This window comes from Mustela putorius, unplaced genomic scaffold, assembly GCF_011764305.1.
Source record: "Mustela putorius furo isolate JIRA1106 unplaced genomic scaffold, ASM1176430v1.1 tig00003909_pilon_pilon_pilon, whole genome shotgun sequence".
NCBI lineage: Eukaryota > Metazoa > Chordata > Mammalia > Carnivora > Mustelidae > Mustela > Mustela putorius.
In genome coordinates, this window is record NW_025422057.1 from 21,353,916 (window position 1) to 21,371,048 (window position 17,133).

The following is a 17,133-nucleotide window of genomic DNA, read 5'->3' on the forward strand; positions in this document are numbered from 1 at the left end:
ACAGCAAATCAGTAGCAGATTTCAACACACATAGAAGGCTGAAAATTGTACGGAAGTTATCCCAAGATTTCAGAAGGCATGTCTCATACTAGAAGGATAAAGACTGATACAAGGAAACAGAGAATGTACAGAACAGGTATAATAGATGCAATCAATACACCTTTAGTATATTACTGATTACCTATGAAGGCTTAGATTTTGTGCTAAGCCATTGGATGTGTAACATTGTGCAAAACCCAAAATGGTCCCAAGCCCACAGTTCGAGCTTCTTTTTCGTTTCACCCAGGACTTTGTCTTGTTCTAGAGGATGTGGAAGTGTGTGTCCCCAAAATATTTAGAGCATGGTTAGTAGCATGGTTAGTCATACAAAAATACTGGCTTTAGAAGGAATATTATAGAAGATCGGGGAGAGAGAGCAAAGCATGGCCACTGACTGGAGAACCTCTTAAATACCCATACTATCATTGGAGAGTTAGATGATAGATCAATAGATCTTAAATGGATAGACTATATTTCTATTTATCTCTAAGATCTATCAATCTATCAATCTATTACCTATCTATCATCTTACACACAACCCCACACCATTCCCTGGGCCCAGATACATTGCCCGTGCTCTGGGTCAGATCAAGGTGCCAATTCACAGAGACTAAGGGGAAATGAGGAACCCCTAGATCTCTCTCCTTCCAAAGGCGCAGACAAGGGTCCTGGCTGCAGAGGAAATCCGGACTCCTAGTGGAGAGATCAGAGGGGGAACAACGCTAGAGGAGGAGAGCAGGAGGGGAAAGGTCCCTGGCGCTCCCAGCCCGCAGCCCAGCCGAGGGGAGAGCCGGAGGCGGAGAGGGAGCCTGCGCCACCCCTGGCCGCCGCGCTTGGGGTCCGCAGGCGAGGACTGGGGCATCCGGAGACCCGGGATGCAGTCCACGTGGCGGCGCCTGGCTCCGCGCGCCCCGCCTCCCGCCTCCCGCCCGGCGCCGCCAACGCCCGCCCGCTCCGCAGCCCAAGTTGGCTGGAGTTGGGGTCCTGAGCGCCTGCCCCCCGCAGCCCGCCAGCGGAAAACCCCACGCCGCCGCCGCCGCCCCGGGTCCCCTCTCGGCTGCTCTCGGCTCCCGCGATGGGAAAAGTGGCCGCGGGGCGAGGCTGCCCCCGCCCCACCCCCGGGCTGAGCGCGCTTCTCTCGGGCGCTGGGCTCTGGGACCGGGACGCCCCGGACGCCTCCGGTGGCCGCTCCTGCGGTGTCCCGCTGTCCCAGGGCCTCGCCCCGGGGCGCCCGCGCGTAAACCCGCGAGGCCCGGGTGCTGCGGCTCCCCACCCCCCTCCCGGAGCTCCTCCGACGCAGAGCGGGTACCTGGAGCCCAGCAAGAGTGGAAGCTCCGGGGGCACTTTGAGCCTTGGGACCCTGGAACTCCTCAGCAAGAGTAACAAAGCTGCAGGCTTCCGGGCTGGAGGAGCTGAGCGGACGATCTGCACGTTGGAGGTGACAAGGAACTCCGCACACAAAGGCCGCGCCCCTTGGCTGACCACCACAGCGTCCTGCGCGGAGAAGTGGCGATGGCGGGACGCGATGGAAGAGGTGAGGGGGTAAGGGGTGAGGGGAGGAAGCGCTGAAGTGTGTAGGAGAGTCAGGCAGACAGGGGCATATGAGGCTTCTAACTTGGGAACTGTGCAAAAAGAAACCACTGCCCAAGTTCCCCAGGAGCTGTATCACCTCCAAAATGCTTCCATCCCTCTGGGACCTCCATCTTCTCCAAGCCCCAACCATGAAAGAAACTGCCAAATTAGCAGGTAAATCCTACACCCTGTCCCTGGGGTTGAAGACCAGGCTGAGTGGGTTTGTTAGTAAGTATCTGTAATGTGGGGGTGAGAGGGTTAACTTTCAGGGCTGTCGGACATTCTCTGGAATGGTTTCCCGTCTACTTGGTGCAGACTTAACTGATGGCTCCAGGAAGTCCAAGATGACATTTAAAGTGGATGAGAACTGCCGTGGACAGTTACTGTCCTTTGTGCAGTCTGTCTGTCTGGGCACTCAGGAGATGCAAGTTCCAGAGAGAGCCTGTACCACCTTCTAAGGGCTTGTGTCTATATGTGTGTGTTTAGAGCTGGGGCTTTGCAGCTTGGGAATTACTGATTGTTTTCCAGTGTGATCCAGTCCTAGAAACATCAAGATCCCAGTGACAGCAATCCCTTGTTGTCCTCCACTCTTTGCCCTTTTCCAGTGAAGCGCACAAATAAAGGCTTGACCCTTCCTTACGAGGTGAAGGGGCTGCTGGATGACAAGAAGCGGACACTGAGACAGTAGGTGTGGTGGCTTCTGCTGCACACGGAGAGGCTTGCAGGGAGGCGTGTCGTGATTTTTGGCCATGCCGAAGGAGGTTTTAGAATTTGGGGAGTATGTCTGCAGCCCTCCACTCTTGGAGCTGTCAATTTAAAGTGAATCTGGAAACTCTCCTTGGCGGAAACGGTGAAACAACGGCTTTGGTGGTTGTGATTAAAGACAATTTAAGAAACGTGTGCAAGTCCTCTAGGTTACCATAGAGCAGACATTGAGAACATTATGAACAAGGGCAGGCGAAAAATAAACATACGTACGTAGTGGATTCAATCAGGAAATTGAGAGTTTTTCTTTTTAAAATCTGCACGTATTATCAGTTTAGCACCTTCTACCATGACTTCATTTATAGTGAGATTGCTAGAAAACTTCCCACTCTAGTTATGCTCGTTGTGAACTTCTGAAATAGAAATTTTGAGTATTTTAAGATAAAATCTGTTCAGTTGGAATGAGCATAGGTTTAGAATGTATTGATGCGATCACAGAACAGCGGTTAGTCTTCCTAGCCCTGTCCTGAGAGCGTCCAGACTGCTCCAACATCTAGCCTGGAGGATGTAGGTTCTGGAGCTCAGGTTGTTCATAAACACGTTTGCTTCAACAACTGAAGCAGAGATTATTTCCATGGCGCTCCATGGAGACCTTTGCTCTTACTCCTCTTACTCGCTACTTTAATAATCACATTTTTAATATCATTGCCATTAAAATTATTCATTCCACTTAAATTTGAAGTTTCTGAAACTTTTTCACTTCTTTAAGCATTTACCTCCAAATTTCTGACTGTAAAAGGAAGTTGCAAACACATCAAATATATAGGTACCATGAAGCAAAGGACTTTGGACTAGAAATACATACTGTTATCCAAGCTTCAAATTATCCCTTACCTAATCTTGAAAGATTTTGAACAGAATGAGAGAGGGGAGAATGCACTTTAGGCAAACCAGATACTTGTTCATTTAAGAAATAAACAGTACATCTTGGAACACTGCATCAAAAACTAATGATGTACTGTATGGTGACTAACATAACACAATTAAAAAAAAGAAATTACTTAAATGTATCGCCAGACTGCGTGTGTGGGGTGGGGTGGGGTGTGTGTGTGTTGCCAGCACGGTCATATGATTATACTTCTAAGTCATGTAGGGGGAGTGTGGGTCAGATTTTTGGATCAGTGACCTGCTGTGCATCTACGAGGGCTACTTATTGTAGTAGTAAGGGTGGTGACTGATGATGTTTGAGCACTCAAAGTGTGCTAACTAGTGAGATTTCTCTCTTGACTGAAGTCGTTCATTTTTTAATCTTAACTGCCCACGCATGCACACCCCATAACCTTCCCTCTCTGACCTCGGAGGCAGAGCTCATCAATTTCATCTACCCAGATATATCCATTTCAGTGTCATGGAGAACATAAAGTTATTATTTTTGTAAATTAGTGTAGAATCAGAGAAAACTTCTCAGATCAGAGGAAACTTCTCAGTAATGAAATGAAAAGTAGAGTGGAGATGTGAGTGCTAGCCCTCTTTATTTGTCATGTACTTTCGGCAAGCTCACGTAATAATCTGAGTATAGATTTCCTCACCTGTAAAGTGAGGTCAGTGTTAATCAGAATTAATGGGCAGAATGACAGATCTTGATGCACATGGAAGGACACTGTTGTGTTGAAGTCTCATTCATGTTTGTGTCACTGCCATTTCCCATACTTTTTTTCTCTCTGATCAGTAGTAAAGGAAATAGTTCATCAACCCCAAATATGAACACAACATCTGAAATTCATGGTTGGTCACTATGATTCTCCCCCAGAAAGTGGGGCAAAGCCATCACATATCCTTTGAACCTGTCTGATCTTTAGCTAAAAGACTGAACTAAGGATATGGTGATTATATGATTATAGACTGCCAATATAACTTTTCAAATATTCTGAATATTTTTCTTGCCTACTTCCCCTTCTCCTTCTTGCCTCTTTCCTGTGCATGTTGCTAATGCTCTTGGGCCAGCCATCCGAGGATGCATGTAACTTTGGCCTTGCACGTGACTAGACCTTGCTTTATTCTGTATATGTGTGAGAGAGAGGGAGAGAGAAGAAAAAGAGGGAGAGAGAGAGAAACTGAAAGGGAGCGAGTTCAGAGGAATTTCTAAGATTTTGAGCTATTATTTAAATTCAGGTACTGACCTTTGCAGCCTTGTCATCCAGGGCAGACTTTCTTGATGAGAATCTTTGCAAGATTTGGACCAAATGAGGGTGTACTGTGGCATTCAGGGGCCTGAGCACAGATTATTTGTCAGGAGCAAGAACGTATTGCTTCTATACAACTCATTTCATACATGATCTAACTTTATATGATTATATGCACTGCCTTGTGGGGCGTGTTGGGTGTATTATTCCTTTCTCCACCGAGTACGGGAATGCTAACCAGCACTAGCTCGGTAATGCCTGTGAAATTCTTGTTAGGTAGGTGGTAAGCATTAATATCTTTTCCTCACGTTTTTATGCTGAATGCAATTTAAATGTTTCAGTTTCTTATTCCCGTTCTTTCTCCCTGGCACCATTGCTCATAGACAGTCATCTGCATACATAACTTATGTCATTACGATGGTATTAATGTTGCATTTATCAAATTGCCATGACTGTCTGATTATGTGACGTGCATGTCTTCTCCTTCGGTTATTTTTAGACTTGAAATATATCAACGCTACCTTAGCAACTAAACCGGGCCAGTTTTTGTTATTATTTTTTTTTTTTTTTTAAGATTTGGTTTATTTATTTGAGAGAGAGAGAGCGTGCAAGCAAGGGGAGCTGCAGGCATAAGGAGAGGAAGAAGCAGGCTTCTCGCTGAACAGGGAGCCCATTGTGGGGCTGGATCCCAGGACCCTGGGATCATGACCTGAGCTGAAGGCAGAGGTTTAGCTGACTGAGCTACCCAGGCGTCCCTGAACCGGGCCAGTATTTTTTTGTCGCTGTTGTAAAATGTTGTATATTCGTCATTTTTTAAAATGTCACAATAATCTTGTAAGTGTTGAATGATTACTCACTCCCATGACATTAAACAGGAACCCAAGGTTCAGAAAGAATAAGTCACCTGGTCAGGCTCTTATGTGAGGATCAGGGACAGAGCACAGTTTGCAAACTTTTTGGATCTGACTCCCAAATCTATGTATGCCTTGTAGATTTTAAGGTAGGACATAGAAATCAGAGCCAGTCGAGGTCTCTTTGTAAAATTATTCCTCATGAATGGATTTCAGAGGATATTGGGAAGAGGCACGTCCTGGTACGGATGCTCTGTCTCCTTGAGAAAAAAGAATGCTTTTAATACATACCTGTCCAATTTCACTCCTGAACTCCAAAGTGATTCCATTGTTCTCACACTCCCCTCTTCATCTTCAGAGAGCCTTAGGAGCAACACGTGAGTGATTCACTGAGCACAAATTTGTGTGAAAATTTTGAGATCTTAACTTCATACATGGCCGAGTCCACAAAAAACCTGATTTTAATTTGACATCGGTTGTGAAAACCAGGTTGGGTGATCATTTATATACATTTAAATTTTCATAGAATTGGCTTTCTTTAACAAACTTATAGTTTTCCTTTGCTGATCAGGGCTCTGGTCCTGATTATGAAGGCTAATACATTGTGACATGGAAAGCAAGATGCTGTAGAGGAAGAAGGTGTAAGACGTGGGGCAGATGGGCCAATTTGAATCTCTTTTAAAGTAGAAAGACTGTCAGCTTTCTGCTTTCTGAGGACACATAGTCTGTTTCTTTGAAGCTCTACTCAGGTCAGATACATTTTTGTGTCTTCGTTTTGAGAGTGTTGAGCTCCTTGTATTTGTAAGTAAAGTTTTGGGCACACAAAGATGACACGTTGATCTATGTCCTTGACTTGGGAGTGAGGGAGCCTTGTATTTTACGTGATTAGATTACCTCCCTATTGTTCCCATACATATGTGTTTACATCCCTGAAGTTTGAAACCCACTGTTTAAATCAGGTACTGGTATTCGTGTTAAGATTAAAAAAAAAAAAAAAAAAAAAAAAGTTTGTTTTATATCACCTTTGTGTTGGAAAACATGGAAGCTTCAGCTGCAAAATACATAATCCAAAAGTAGAAATGACACTTCATTTTGGGATTTGCTGGGACCTTCTATAAAAGATCGTTAAATATTGACTCCGGTACGGGGGAGGGGAGTGGAGGAATGGGTTAAATAAGTGATGGGAATTAAGAAAGATATTTGTTGTGATGAGCACCAGGTGTTGTGTGGAAGTAATGAATCACTATACGAGACTAGCCTTGTACTCTATGTTAACTAACTGGAATTTAAATTAAAACTTAAAAAAAAATGACTCAGGGGATGATTCACATCTTTAAAAAAAAAGTATGAATAGAATAGAACTGGACATGAAACCATAGAATTGGGCACAAACTATATGGAGTGTTTTCTTATTTATATGAACAGTTGCTACCATTTAAGGAGTACCATGTGCCGGGGACAACACTAACAACATTGTGCAAATAATCTTATTAATTTTTCATTCTGCAGATATGATGTGATGTTCCAGGCACTGATGAAGAGATGTGTGTGACGTAGTATGGAAAGTGATGAACGTTCCTATGAGGCTCTAGAAGACACAGGTCATCTGAAAGCAGAGCTGCTATAGAGGTAAAGTTGAGATGGGAACCCTCTGGCAGGGATGGCTAAGAAGGCTTATAGCAAGGACGATGCTTTAATTGGACAACGAATAGTAGTGAGGACTTTAAAAGGAGAATTTTGAGATGGCCATTGTTCATGGTAGGCAGAAGAACGGCAGGAGAAAACAGAGAGGAGATTCCTTAATCTATGCTATCAATTTTGAATGATTATGGGTATATTATATGCCCAATGAAAAATTGAACATTGGTGCCCCCCAACAAAAACGAACCCAAAACCCCCTACCTCATCCCTTAAAGTTATGATGGTCCTTATTTGCTCATTTAAAATCTCATGTTGGATGTCATAGCTTCTTTTTATCCTGACTTACTTCTCAAGCACGATTTTCAAAATGAAGACTGTCTTTTATTGAGTGAATTCTATCAGACACATCCTGAGCCAGGTTCCCCAAAATGCCACTTTGTTTTATGTCTTTAAATTTATATGCAAATCTATGATCTTTCTTTATGTGTATCTGGATTGTGGTCCCATACTTCTCAAAAGTATGAAGAATGCACCTGTGTCTCCAAAGGCAAACTGGCCAGACCTCATCCCTGCCGTGGCCAGAGACGCTGGCCTGGAAGAGATGTGACAGCCGCTGCAGAGAGCAGACTCTGCTCCCATCAGATGTATGTGCAGGAGAGGAACAATTTTCCTTCTTTCCTCCAAGGTTCTTCCAGTTGGTTTAGGAATTAAATCGACATGAGACAGAGTAACAGGATAAAAACAAAACCAAACCAGAGTACGCACAGTGACACAATCATGAAATTGAGACTTCAGGAAATGATCAGGGCAGGCAATTTTTACAACTTTTTAGGCGAAGAGATGATAAATCTCTGAGGAATTGACAGGACAAGAAAATGTAACTTTGGGAGCTACAGATGGTAAGGAATTTTCAACGGATTTGGCTAGGAAAGTAAAAGAGTAAAAAAGTAACACACTTGTTTATAAAGCCTTCTTGGGCCAAATTTCCTGTAAAGGAAAGGTTCTTTTTACCTGTGGTACAGAGAAGGAGATTTATTTCTTGCCTTCTGGAGATAAAGGCAGGTTGAGGAGTGGGGGTGGCGATCAGAGTGTTCTTTTTGCTCTGGCTATCTTGTAAGTGACTTTTATTTAAAATAATCAGTGTGCCAAAGTAACACGTTTGCATGTAGCCCACTCTTCACCCTTACAGATGAAATGGTTAAAAGCTTGGCAAGAAACAAAGGTGAAATCTTACTATGCAAGGTTCATCCTGAAAGAACAGAGATTATTCTAAAATTCTGATGGGGATAAAAGGACCTGAATGTTCTTGAAGGAAGCCTGGCATGTACTTTTACTTGTCCATCAAAGCCGTCATGTCTGCTTCTGCTGAGATCTACTGAATATTTTTCTACTACCTTAGATCAGTAATGTGCCTTTTTACTGTTCAAAATGCTTCACTTTTGAAGAATTTTGTCATATTGCTGCAGTTTTATTATCATCGTAGTCCTACGAGATAAGAAGGACAGATAATATTACCTACACTTTGTGCTAGATGAAACTGAGGGATGGCTGGTTTAACAGTGTGATGTACGTGTCAGGTGTTGGAAGAAAGGGAGGCTACAACCTAGGACACAGAATTCCACTGATACCTGTGCTTGCTCGGGCCATTTGCCATGGGTTGGGGACAGGGTTATGTTTGGCTTAAGCCCTCCTTCCTGCCCATCAGGAACCACCAGTGGGTTGGGGCACAGGGCTCTTGGGGTTCAGGAGAACGGATGCAGGGGATAGGTGCTGGGCTTTAGAACAGGTTGTTTCATTCAGGGTAATTGATGGGCTATCATTAGCCTTGTAAAGTGATCGTACAGGGTGCTAATAAGCTTTACTTCAAGTCGGGTGACATTGCCTAATGATAGAAGTGTTATTTTTTTGCTGACAATTGTAAATCAGTCATCCCTGGCTCCTTTCACTCTTCTTGTGTCTGACTAAGACGGGGGGCTGGAGACAAGGCAGAGGGGAGTTTGCCGAACAACTCTGTTCCACCCACGCGTGCTCTCTACATCACATAACAGAAGCTGACTTTTAACAACTATGGCAAGTCACCATTAGCTTTTCAGCAATCCTCTTTAAGCCCATCGCAGAGTATCATCACTATGTCTTGTAATTTAATCCTTCCAACAACCCTGCGAAGTGGCTATTATTCCCATTCTAACACTGGAAATTGAGGTTTAGGGTATGGCTAACTGGGATCCTTGGACAGAAATTTATTAGAGGACAATAGGAGTTTGGGGCAAGGCCCCTGGGGCTTATGCTTAAGCACAGGGGAGACAGAACAAAGGAAAGGTCATCCGGCTGGCTCTCAGAATGGAGGCTGAGGAGGCTGAAGTGGGAAAGGAGAGACACCTGAGCATAGGGGTGGGGGATATAGGAGGTGGGCAAAATAGGTGCATTGGGCAGAATATGCTTCACCATGGACTACATATCTCCATAGCATGTTAAATCTCCACCCTTGGGTGTGATTTTTAGTGTTGTAATGAGGGAGAAAGTTGGTGAAAGGTCAGGTCAGGCCTGGGGTCCACCTGGGGCACAGACTGGTTTTGTTTGGCCTTCACCAGTCTTCCTGGTGAGTCCCTCTTTTGGTAAATACACTTCTTCCATGTACCTGCAAGATACCTACTCAAGAGGCAAAAGTTTCAGCTACCAAAAAAATGCTGGATTTCAAGGTCAGAGTTGAGGGAATCCAAGTCTGCTCCTACTCTGTCTCAAGAGGGGTTAAGAAAGCTGCCACAAATTACCTAGCTGGTAAAAGTTTGTTTGTACATCAGAAATTTGAGTTTTGCTCTGACTTTGACTGCAAAGCTCTTTCAATGGTCATACTGCCTTTGTGTATTGGGTTCATTCTGAAATTTCTTAGAGAGGAATTCCTAAGCCAGTTCAAGTGATGACAGGGGAATCCTTGGCATGAACAGAAAAATCTAAGTGTACTCCCTTCCATGTTACTCTGCTCTCAGGGTGCTGGCTGGTTCTCAGGTGTTTGATTCCTTTCGTGACATCCACACATTCCTGTGAGTGACTCCTGTGACATCATTAACATGTCACCTCCATCTTGCTCTCCAGCAAGAATGAATGTGTGCAAACTAGCATTTGATTTCTCCCTGTTGGCTACTGATCTGGAGAGATATGAACACTCACATGGACCTCAGGCTACCAAGACATGTTATCGGGTAATTAGCTAATCATACTGTGCCCAAGCGCCAGAGGTTTGAGAATGAGAGAGGATATAGGGACCCTAACTCATGGGTCATCTGATCCGGGTCTTGCCTGTTTGAAAAGTCAAAGGTTTTTTTTAGAACCTCACTTCTTTCCTTTGATAAGAATCATGTAAAAGCCTTTTGTCACCCATATCTGGATTTCCACCTGACCAGCCCTCGGTTGTGAACTGAGCAGCCTTGTGTTCTCCAACAGGCAACCAAGACTACATTCAAGGGTGTTCCTCAGGCCCCCACATTTGAAATAACCTGGGGTGTTTGAAGTAAATGTAGCCTCTAGAATTTGTATTTATTCTGTTGAAGGGGGAAGGAGAGTGAGCAGGGGTATTTATGTTTTAATAATCCCCTACGTGATTCTTAGTAACACTAAAGTTTGAAAAATATTTCCCTAGAGAATTCTTCTACAGGCTTCAGGGTCCATGAACTTCCTGAGATTGCCTGCACATTGTGTGTATATGAGCATGTTTTATTTTTCTGGAAAAAATTGAAGTCCATAGCTTTCAATAACCTCTCAAAACAATCTGAATACAATGGGGTCAGACCTGCCGAAGCTGACTAGAGGAGAGAGAATGATGCACGTAGAAGATACCAGAAAGAGGAAAGGCAATGCTTTTCCCTGGAAAGCATTCTTTCTACTGTTGAAATAAACACTTCATAGTTTGTATGGGAATGAGTTTTTGGTACCATTTTTCTTGGTTCTCCATATAAATAAGATTTGTGTTCTGAGGATGAAACATGTATACTTTTTTAACTCTAATATAATGATCAGTAGGAAAGATTCTGGAAACAGACTTTCTGGGTTTGAAATGCTGCGTCATCATTTACTAGCTCTGTGACTTCATGAAAATAACTATGACTCTATGTCTCTTTTCCTCATACATAAAAATACTCTTTTTATAGGGTTGTTAACAGTCTTAAATGGGTTGATAGCCCTTACCGCACATAGTTCCTGGCACGTAGTAATAAACATTATCTGTAGTAGTAGTAGTACTAGTAGATGTCGTCTTTGAATTAAGAAGAGCACACCCTCGTAAGAACATGTAATGCCCATGGAGCAGATGTATAATGTATATTGTCTCTCTTTTCTGCAATTATGCTTCCTCTCTTGTCAGTTTTCATGTCTTAGAGGGCTGGGGTCATCCCTCATATTTAGAAAAAATAGCTTTTATTCTTTTTTCTATATATCCCTCACAGCACTTATAACTATTCACTCAGAGTAAATACTTACTAAATTCTTGCTGTGTGACTTTGGGTTTGTATGTTTTGGGGTGGTTTTTGGACTTTTGTTGGTCCACAGAAGCAAATAATACCCATCTTCTTGTGCATCAATGTGATAAAATGTTATATACCTATTAAGTGCACTATAAATTTGTATTAAAATGACTTAGAAAATGTATACAGCAAAGCAAAAGTAAAACCATAAGTTTTTTAAAAAGTAATATTTTAAGTTCCCTGAAGGTAGAAATTTTTGTCTGTTGTGTTTTCTGATGTATCTTAATTATCTAACAGGGCATCTGGTACATAATAGGGGCTCTGTATACCTTATCGAATATGTTTCTATTTTTGTAGAAGAAAAGAAATAAAATATGAAAAAAATGTAGAAAGGGAAGACTAAAATATTATCATTGATCATGACTGTTTTGACTATCATTTAAATTGTTTTTTAAAAATTTTTCTTCTATGAATATATGCTACTTTCATTCCTTAAAAAAATATTTTAAACTAAACCAAAAAAGATCATGAACCTTATAAGCTTCATTATACTTAATTCTAGCACCTAGATTTCACCAAAAACCCCCAAATTTCTAATTACTAGTGTAGATAGTTTTGATGACAAAGGTGGTAGGAGATCACTTTGTATGTTTCTCCTCCTCATGTGATAGTGAATGCAACCAAGCCTTTCCTCATCGGTTTGGTTTTCTAATTAGAAAAGAGACAGGTATTGGGGACGCCTGGTGGCTCAGTTGGTTAAGCATCTGCCTTTGGCTCAGGTCATGGTCCCAAGGGATTGAGCCCTACACAGGCTCTCTGCTTAGTGGGGAGAGTCAAATAAATAAATAAAGTTTTTTAAAAAGAGACACATATACGGAGGTATATGCCCCAACAAGACTATGTACTATATAGTAGATGTTTTGGTGACCTGTAAGTCCAACGAATTAAACATATATCTCAATTTAAATCTCAGACATTAGCTTCATCTGGATATTCATCTACATAATTGCCTACATGTACATATTCATATATGCTACCCCCCACATATATACACACACCTGAGCTATATGAATACATAGTGAGTCAAGCACTCATATCCTACCTGTAACTCCTCACCCATGAAGGCGAGTCACTAAAAGTCTCGCATGGCCACAGAGAAGAACTTTGATAATTGAATTGCTTAATTGCAAGGCAACCTCAGACAAAGGAATAGAGAAAGAAAGAGAAACAGAACAGACAGAAGTTGAGGTACAGAGAGAGAAAGAGAAAAGACCCCAAAGACTATGATAGAACCAGAGTGAGAGAGAGAGAGAGAGAGAGAAAAGCAGGAAGGAGTGAGAGAGAGGGAGAGGGAAAGAGGCTATGTCAGAAACATGGAGACCCAGAGATCCAAAGAGCAAATCGTCGGCAGAGTGAGAAACTCAGGGAAGCCAGTGACAGTGGAAAACCTACAATTCATCAATGTGTTTCAGAGTTCCAGAATGGAACTTGTTCTTAAGATTCACTAGAACTTTTCCTACTAATAAGGGTTTTTTTGTTTGTTTTGTTTTGTTTTCTGTTTTAGTATAAGTTCTAATGTTTTTTTCTTCCACAGATACCATGTCTCACTACTAAAGGACCTGAAATCTATGCCCAATTGAGGGGCGCAAGGGAAACCAACGGCCACCTCAGTCCCTTTACGAAGGTATGTGCTTGTGGTTTCTGATGTTACAAAGAGATGGTATTTTAATTTTTTTTTCTCTTGGCTTGGAATGGATTTTACTTTTGAAATACTATTCACCTTTGTCGATAGATTTCTAAGCAGCCCCCAAAATCCTACGGTCCTTGTATTAGAGCTTATGTCACAATTTATATGTTGAATGGGTTAGATAATTTTACAGGCTCATCTGAGCATGAAACTAGAATTGGTAATTTCATTTCTAGTGAAAACTGTACGTTTAGGCGATATGGGAGCGCCAACGACTTGGATACATTTGCTTTCATTTTTGACTCTGCAGCGGTTCCACAAAGGTAGTTAGTAGCTACCTCACCCCATACACCTGTTCTTTATGGTGGGGGGAAAGTGATTTAGGAACTTTTTTTTTTTTTTCCTTTGAGGAAACTGGTACAGATCAATCACTGTGTATTTTTGCTGTCTTTAAAGCTACATTGTGGTTAGTGGGGCTGCACAAAGGGTATACTCAACTAACAGTGCATTTTATAAAACCTTTTTAACAGTCATTAATTTGGGGCATGAGACCATCACTCAGCATATCGGAGTGGGCAAACTATTTGGTTTGCTACCTGTTGTTCAAAGTTAAGTTTTGTTGGAACACAACCTCATTCGTCTGTTTCTATATATCATCTGTAGCTGTTCTTGTGAAGCACCCGGCAGAGTTGAGTAACTCCAACAACGACCGTAGTCCTGCTGAGCCTAAAATATTTCCTATCTAGCCCTTTGCAAGAAAAGCTTGTAAACTGCTCGGCTAGATCATGGGGAGGAAATTTTATCCATCCCCTTTATACTTGTCTCTGCTGTCTTTAATTTTTTTCTTGCCATGTGTATGTATTCCTTCTGTAACAAAATTATTTTAAAAAAAAGACTATGAAGACATCTCAGATGACTCTGCTACTTGCTAAGATGCTTTGCCCTGAGGTTTCCTACCCATAGTGGAGGGGGCAGCCAGCTACTCAAACATAAAAAATGTAATTTAGAGTCCTAAGTGCATAGTAAGTAAAATCTAGATTTGTGCGAAGTCCTGTGAGGATCTCTGGGAGGGGGAAGGAGTGACTTTATAAGGAATTAATATTTGAACTGGCCTTTAAACAAGATCAGGGATTTGCCAACCCAGGGACTGCTGGCAGGGGAAAGGATCTGTGTAGCCATTTTTTCCTCCCTTTTATAAGAACTAGGTCTACCTTGTGGTTCTTCGTACAGGTAACAGGAGGTGATCCAACATTCTTCCTTTCAGGCTCCTCTGTGTCCATGCCATTTGGGACTCAGTCTAACAGCCCTTCAATACCACCTTTGATTTCCTTTTTTTCCCTTTGAGCATCGCGTCTTTGACTAGACCGAAGGCTCTGAGCTCTCAAACACACGTCCGCTCTCCTCTCTCCACAGTAGACTTTGACTAGCATGGTTGTGACGAGCTTTCTTTCCCCTTGATTTTTGTTATGTTGCTCCTTTGACACAAGATGGGAATGAGTGGCTCTGTCATTTCCTTGGGCATGGGGCCTGAACCAGAGCGGTTGTTGGGGGCATTATGACAAGTCCGTTGTCATTTTCTATTAGTGCAGTATTGTTACCCTGGGAAATGTGACCATAGACGAAAGAGGGAATGACATCATTATTATCTACAGTCTACCTGTTACACACATATAAATGTGAGAAGGGTGTACGTCAAGGAGATACTCTTACCTCCTGGTTTTAACCTTGCCAGCTTTCTCAGAGATGCTCCCAAAGTAGAAAGTTAACTGTTCCCAGAATTTGTCATTTTTTTTTTTTCCTCCGATGACTCCTATCCATCTTTTCTTTCCACCATGGGATTTTTTTAAGTAAGTAAACATTGAAAAGTGTCCACAACATTACTGCATTACATTCATAAATGAACACACCTGTGTAGCTAACGCTGCCATCAAGAAAAGACCACGAGCAGCTCCCCCAGAGACCTGACTCATGCCCCCTGATAGTCAGTTCTTCCCCTGGGGAGACCCTGTTTTGACTTTAAATAGCATAGGTTGGTTTTGCTTGGTTTTATACTTCATATGAAGTTTGTAAAAATGGAATCTAGTTCTATGTCCTTTTTTTATGCTTGTGTTTTTGCTCAATATTATGTTTTTGAATTTCTTCCATCATTGTATTTACTTGTGAATTATTTAAACTATATAATTTGAGATAAATGTGAGTCATTCTTCTATAAATACTCTCTTCTATGTCTTTTGGTGAACATAGAGACCCATCTCCAATTCGGGGACCAGTATGTTCAGCTTTAGTAGACATTGCTATATATGTTTACAAAGTAATTCTACCAGTTGATACTTCCATCTCAGTGAGGAAGAGTTTTGTTGACTCTACATACAGATGGATAAAAGATCTTCCATCTTTTTTATTTTATGTATCCTTCGATTATGGAATACTGTCACATATTGATTTTAATAAGTATTTCCCTGATTACTGTTAAGGCTGATTGTTCATTTGGATATCATGCTTTTTGCAAATTCCTTGTTCAAATCTTTTCAATTTTATTCTTTTCCTATCTTTTTCAAAGCATTTTTGGGGAGTTTTTGTTTTTTGTTATATTTGTTGTTATACGTCTAATCTGGCTGAGTCATTTGTCATATATATGTGTCTTTTTCAATATAGGATTTGTCTCTTCACTGGCCCAGTGGTGTGACTTTATGTGAACAGAGGCTCTTCACTGTAATTCATTCCTGTATAATTATTGCTGCTCAAAACTTTTGAGGGACTGGTTTAAGAAAACCAGCCTACATCAAAGTCATCAAAAACATTTTCCTATATTTTCTTATAAGCTATTTATTACTTATCTGCCGCTTTTCGGTGTTGAATTCATCTTTTTAAAAAATTCAATTTTTTAAGATCTTTCTTTCTTTCTTATTTGACACAGAGAGAGACAGCGAGAGAGGGAACACAAGCCGGGTGGGCGGGGCCGGTAGTAGAGGGAGAAGCAGTCTTCCTGCTGAGCCGGGAGCCCGATGCAGGACTCCATCCTAGGACCCTGGGATCATGACCTGAGCCGAAGGCAGACGCTTAATGACTGAGCCACCCAGGTGCCCTCAATTTGTAATTCATCTGGAACAGATTTCTGTGTATGGTATAATATAAAGCTGAAGACACATACAATCGTGATTTTTCTCTACAGCTATGCAGTTGACAAAGGATGACTCACTGATAACATCATTGTTTCCTCATTTCTCTGCTGAGTGACCTTTGCCACAGATTTGTTGACTGTGTATTGGTCACTGTCTTTCTGCGCCCTCCACTCTGATCCATTCATTGGTTAATGTTATATTATTCTAATTGGCATGGCTTTATCATAGGTCTTTATTTTGACCGCCTTCACATGTTAATTCCAAAAGAGAGCTTTTTATGTTAAAAAGTTAAATTTGGGGAATCATTCACAGTCTTCCGCTCCGCCCCGATACATTTTCAGTCAACCCTCTTTACTAACAAGTATCCTGGGGATCTTAGGAAGTGAGAGGTTCATTTATTCAATCTGTGATGAATTAATCAGTGCACGAGAGATGAAGGCTGTCCCTTCACTGCTGATTTGCTTCTCTCGTGTCTTGCTTCCTCAAAGTTATTCTTTATTTCAGCCTCTCAGGGAAGAACCGAAGATTAGGATTAGGTCTTGGTGTGGGAGGGTGCAAAGTGGTGTCTAAAGAGCACAGAGAATGTGTGATGGGTTGTCCGTGATTTGGCCAGCAGTCCCTCACAGCAATGACCTCTAATGCTCCATTTCCCCTGGAAGTTATGAACGTGGCCAATGGGAAAACCTAATTAAGAAACGCACTAAAACCGACTCTGTAGAAGGCGTGACTTTGGATTGAATTGGTGAGTTACTATTAATAGTAATAATCAACTGAAAGTATTAGGGCTTTTTAAGTAATGGCCGGGACTTTCACTGATGAACTTTAACAGAATCCCGAAAAGTATTATTATCCATTTCAGAATTTATGGTGAGGTCA

The 17,133-nt window shown here is 41.9% G+C and overlaps 1 long non-coding RNA gene across 1 annotated transcript in view; it reads left to right on the plus strand.

Moving 5' to 3' along the window:
• Positions 1-984: 984 nt before the first annotated feature.
• LOC123388707 overlaps positions 985-17,133 on the plus strand; it is a 68,479-nt gene continuing 52,330 nt past the window's right edge. Inside the window, exons 1-3 of the long non-coding RNA XR_006603207.1 lie at positions 985-1,573; positions 6,860-6,979; positions 13,043-13,132. This is a non-coding gene — a long non-coding RNA (uncharacterized LOC123388707). The remainder of the gene's footprint in view (positions 1,574-6,859; positions 6,980-13,042; positions 13,133-17,133) is intronic.